Below are 6,176 nucleotides of genomic sequence, written 5' to 3' on the forward strand. Positions count from 1 at the left end.
ATCAGCCCTTCCTGGACAGGCTGGACACCACTCACTGGAGACTCTACCTTCCTCCACACCCTCTGGATCTAGATTCCCTCTTGAAAGCTTGTAAGCCAGTCACTTCTTGCCTTTGTATCCCTCCTCCCATTTTGGGTAGCCAATGTCCAAGTTGCCCATCCCTGTCTACCCTTTGCGTGGCAGAGGTGGGTATAGTTCTTGCAGCAGGGACTTGTTTCCTCTTTTGAGCTACTGCATTTATAGGTGTAGGTCATGTTTATCGAATTGTATCAGATGACGCTTTTTTCCCTTTTCTTTCTTCTTAGGGAGTTCAAGGTATTCTTAATGGAATACTATCTGGAGGCAAAATCATACTTTTATGAATGCTACTTTAGAAAGTCTTGTTGTTGTAGGTGCCAATCAGTCAGTTGTGACGCATAACGACCTGATACACAACAGAACCAAACACTGCACGGTCCTGCACCATCCTCACAATTGTTACACTTGAGCCCATTGCTGCTGCCACTGTGGAAACCATCTCATTGAAGGTCTTGTTCTTTTTTTTGCAGACTTTCCACCTTACCAAACATGATGTCCTTCTCCAGGGACTGGTCCCTCCTGAGAACATGTATGAAATATGAGAGACAAAGTCTCACTATCATGGCCTCTAAGGAACATTCTGGTTGTGCTTCTTCCAACACAGATTTGTTTGTTCTTCTGGCAGTCCATGGTACTTTCAAAAAATATTCTTTTCCAACACTGCAACTCAAGTGCATCAATCCTTTTAAGGTTTTCCTTATTCAATATTCAACTTTCACATGCATATGAAACTATTGAAAATACCATGGCTTGGGCCAGGCCCACCTTAGACCTCAAACTGATACCTTGGCTCTTGAACCCTTAAAATAGGTCTTGTTGGCAGGTTTAACTAATACTATATACCATTTGATTTCTTGGTTCTTGCTTCCATGAGTGTTAATGGTGGATTCAAGCAAAATGAAGTCTTTGATAACTTTGATCTTTTTTCCATCTATCATTAGTGGTGAGGATTTTTGTTTTCTTTACATTGAGGTGAAATCCATACTGAAAGCTATAGTCTTGGATCTTCATTAGTATCTAAAAACCTGCTTCACTTTCAGTAAGCAAAGTTGTATCATCTACAGATCACAAGTTGTTCATGAGTCGTCCTTCCTTATTACATATCAATTAGAATAAATGATTTTTTACAGAGCACTCTTGATGTGAGCCTCATTGTAAACAGAGTATAGGGAAACCAGGACCTATATTTCTAAGAATAATATTAAACAGTCTAATGTTTCCCTTATTATCATAGTTAATCTTTTAAAACAACAGGATATAAAACAAAGCAATAGTCATACACATATGTGACTATGTACTTTTTATTTGGATTCAGTTGGGGGCAGAAGTTTATCTTAAGCTGTAATTTCTTTACACATTCAGTAAGAGAAAGACTATCTTAGCACTATTATCTTTCAATGGTCAAGATGCAATTCAAGTGAAAACATAAAATCAATGTCAACTGACAAAACAAAATTCAAGTCAAAACACAATAAAATGCCTTCACATAAACTTATCTTATTCACATTCCATAAGCATTAAGGCTCCAAAATCTAATGGAGTCCTTCTATAAGAATGGTGACTCTACTCATGGAACAACAACTTACATTCCTGTCCAACCCATAAAGGTCTTAGGAACTCTTACACCCCTGTCTAACCCATTAAGGACAACAGGGACTCCATACAATAGAGAGATAGCACAAAACTGTATTTTAATTTGTCTGGGTTCTGGAGTGTCACAGAAAGAGGCTATAAACTTGCCCCGATCTTTCTCAGATGGTGGAATTCCAAGCCTTGCTTACTCACCCCAGACTGGCTGTCGATGGAGGCCGGTGGTGCCTCAGCAAATTGGGCTCGGTCGGGGACTCTCCATGGAGAAATTTCCCATGGGCCACTTGAAAGGAGATGGATGACATTTTCCAACCCATTGTGGGGCCACGGTGCCTCAGGCAGCCACAAGACCCACCCCAGGAAGGCCAAATTGTTGCCATAGAACAGCATCTCCTGAAGTTGTGAAAGAAGTCAGTACTGAGCGACAAGGATCTGGCAAAACAAGCAAGACTGAATGTATAGGATATACAGGAGGCAGTGGGACTCTGGGTCCTCCAATACTGTCAAAGATTAAGGATTAAGGAAAGTCAGGAAGATCTCAAAGATGAACCAAAAGAGTGAAGATTGTCAACCTTGATGAGCAAAGAAATGGTGGCTGTATTCAGAAGAAGACTGTTGAATTCCTATTGGTTCAATCAATAGCAACTGGTGTTGAGATGTCACACAGTTAGGCATTTTCAGTGTTAAGTGGGTATCTTGGCCAAAACTATCTTTTGACTCAATGGGTGCCTAAAGTGTTTTATGAAGGTCAGCTAGTGCAAAGAGCTGATCTTTCCATGAATCTTTCAAGCAAGATCAAAGCTAAGGAAGATGATTTTATGAAACAAATCATAATGCAGAGGAAACTTGGAGAAACCAAGACAATTCTGAGAACAAGATCCAATCAAAACAGTGGGATCTGAGGGGATCTGATGAGTTAGTTAAATCCAAGGCAGAGAAATCAGTTCGGACGATTATGGTAGCTTTCTTGGCATGCCAAAGTTTTCATCGTGATAGATTTTCTTGAAGGACACTAGACAATTACTGGGGCTTATTATGAAGAAGTAAGTATCAATGCATATTCGATAGCATATTCGATCAATTTCAGGCTGTAGAAGATGGTAAACATTTTCAACTTCTTCATCTTTGGCATTAGTGGTTGGTGCATAAATTTGAATAGTCGTCACAATAACTGGTCTTCCTTGTAGGCATATGGACATTCTCCTATCACAAAGAGCCTTGTACATATCCTGAAGGATAATGCCTTGAAATTGTTCTTTTTAGTTAAGAGCTACCATTCCTCTTCAATTTCTCATTCCCAGAATAACAGATCATATGATTTTCTAATTCAAAATGACCAATACCAGTCCATTTCAGCTCACTAATGATAAGCATTGGACTGGTAACTGCAAGATTCTTGTTTCAAACCAACCAGCAGCTCTCAGAAACTCTATACAGGGTTTCTATGGGTCAGCATACAACAGCAACAATGCCTAGGACATTGGTCTTTATGCATTCCTTTTATTTTTTGATGATTTCCAGTTTTCCTAGATTCATACTTTGTATGTTCCACATTCCATTTACTAAATGGATGTTTGCAGTTGTTTCTTTTCATTTTTAGACACGCTGTATCATCAAATGAAATTCCTGAAAGCTTTGGTCCATTCACGTCACTAAGGCCAACTCTAGTTTGAGGAGGCAGCTCTTCCCCAGGTTCATTTTGAGTTCCTTCCAACCTGACAGGCTCATCTCCTGGCACTACATTGGGCAACGTTCTGTTCTGCTCCTATTCGCTTCTTATGGAAGCTGGCAACATGGGCATCAGAGGGTCCCTGATTTGTTGCCGTAAAATTCTGCTGTAGGAGCATACTGGCACTTATCTATCCATTCTATTGTTGATGAACACTTGGTAACATTGTCATTCATAAATATTCTCTTGCTAGTTCCATTTTTACTTGCTAGGAAGTGCATGGGAGGATAGATTATTATTTTCACAATTCTCATGTTCCCAGCAAGAAGGTCAAGAATAAATTGCCCTGTGCTTATTCATGAAAAGTATTGTTAAGAAAAGAATTTGTAGCAGGAACTAGGAAAAAAAGGTCAAGATCACATATAAGTTGAGCAAGTAACAAGGACTTGCCCTCACTGTTCTCACATCATAATGAATTATGGAAATCTTCACTTTAAAAAAATCAATTTTCATACATTTGAAAGGAACCAATTTTGAAACTGTTGGAATTTAAAAATTACAATAGAGTGTCATTTTCAGATTTTTTTAGATAATAGTAACAATTTTAACAATTGTCTTTTTTTTATAGTTTAATGCATTTTAATGCAAACTTATAGGAACAGCACAGAAGACAGACAACATTAAAAACATGTACTTGCATGTTAGATAGTTGTCACATAGTTGTCTTCCAAATTTCTTGGCAGAGATGAGTGAGTGCCTCCTGTGCCACCTCACTTTCTTGAAAGATTTCAATTTTTATTCCATCAGTTCCTGGTGCCTTGTTCTTTGCCAATTCCTTCAATGCACCTTGGACTTCCTCCCTGAGTATCATTGGCTCTTGATCATATGTTACCTCTTGAAATAGTTGAACATTAACCATTTCCTTTTGGTACAGTGACTCTGTGTATTCCCTCCATCTTCTTTTGATGCTTTTTGCATCATTCAATAATTTGCTCAGTGAATCTTTCAATAACGAAAGTTGAGGCTTGAATTTTTCCTTCAGTTCCCCCAGCTTGAGAAATGCTGAGTTTTTTGGGTTTTCCTTTTTGGTTTTCTGATTCCAGATCTTTGCACATTTTGTTGTAATATTTGGCTTTATCTTCTCGAGCTGATCTTCAAAATTTTCTGTTCAGCTCTTGGACCTCCTCATTTCTTCCATTTGCTTTTGCTTTAGCATCTCTATGCTGGAGAGCAAGTTTCAGTGTATCTTCTGACATCCATTTTGACCTTTTCCTTCTTTCCTCAATGACTTTTGCTTTCTTCATGTATGATGTTCTTGATGTCATCCCACAACTCTTCTGGTCTTCGGTCTTTAGTGTTTAATGTATCAGATCTGTTCATCAGATGATCTCTAAATTCAGGTGGGCTATATTCAAGGTTATATTTTGGCTCTTGTGGACCTGTTTTCATTTTCTTCAGGTTCAGTTTGAATTTGCATATGAGTAATTGATGGTCTGGAGTGCTGGTATGGCGCTGTGGGTTAATGCATCAGACTGCAAAGCCGTTTGAATTGCAAGGTCGGTAGTTTAAGCTCACAAGCTGCTCTTCAGAAACCCTACACAGGGTCATTATGGGTTGGAACCGACTCTATGGCATTTCACAACAACAACAACAATTGATGGTCTGTTCCACAGTCTGCCCCTGGCCTTGTTTTCACTGATGATATGGAGCTTTTCCATCATCTCTTTCCACAAATGTAGTCAACTTGATTTCTATGTATTTCATATGGTGAGGTTCATGTGTATAGTCATCTCTTATGCTGTCTAAAGAAGGTATTTGAAATGAACAAATCATTAATTTTGCAGAATTCTATTATGTATTCTCCAGCATCATTTCTATCTCCAAGGCCATATTTTCCAACTACTGATCCTTCCTCTTTGCTCCCAACCTTTGCATTCCAATCACTAGTAATGAACAATATATCTTGATTGCATGTTTGACCAGTTTCAGATTTAAAAAGTTGGTAGAATTTTTCTATTTCATCCTCACTGGCTTTAGTGGTTGGTGCATAAATTTGAATAATAGTGGTATTAATTGGGCTCCCTGTAGGTGCATAGATATTATCCTATCACAGACAACATTGTACCTCATGACTGATCTGGATATGTTCTTTTTGATGATGAATGCAACACCAGTCTTCTTCAATTTGTCATTTCCGGCATAGTAAACCATGTGGTTTTCAGATTCAAAATGTCCAATACCATTCCATTTCAGCTCACTAATGACTAAGATATCGATGTTTATGCATTCTATTTCATTTTTGACAACTTCCAATTTTCCCAGATTCATATTTCGCACATTCCATGTTCTGATTTTCAATGGATGTTTACAGCTGTTTCTCTTCATTTTGAGCTGTGCACCCTCAGGAAATGAAGGTCCCGTGGGCTTTTCTCCAACGAGCTTTACTCCATTCGCGTCATCACGGTCAACTCTACTTTGAGGAGGCAGCTCTTCCCCAGTCGCATATTGAGTACCTTCCAACCTGAGGGACTCATTTTCCAGCACTATATCTGACAGTGTTTCTCTGCTATTCAGAAGGTTTCATCACTCTTTTTTCCTAGTCTGTCTTTATCTGGAAGCTCATCTGAAACCTGTCTACCATGGGTGACCCTGCTGGTATTTAAAATACTGGTGGCATACCTTTCAGAATCACAGCAACTCACAAGCCACCACAGTACAACAAGCTGACAGATGAGTGGTGGCTGTTTGGTTTTTAAGTGGAAACTGTCACTTTAAATTTCAAGGAAATCTGTGTGCATGCATAGTAGAACCCTCCAGGGGTCGGGGTGAGGTGTCCATT

This window comes from Chrysochloris asiatica, unplaced genomic scaffold, assembly GCF_000296735.1.
Source record: "Chrysochloris asiatica unplaced genomic scaffold, ChrAsi1.0 scaffold00283, whole genome shotgun sequence".
NCBI classification, from domain to species: domain Eukaryota; kingdom Metazoa; phylum Chordata; class Mammalia; order Afrosoricida; family Chrysochloridae; genus Chrysochloris; species Chrysochloris asiatica.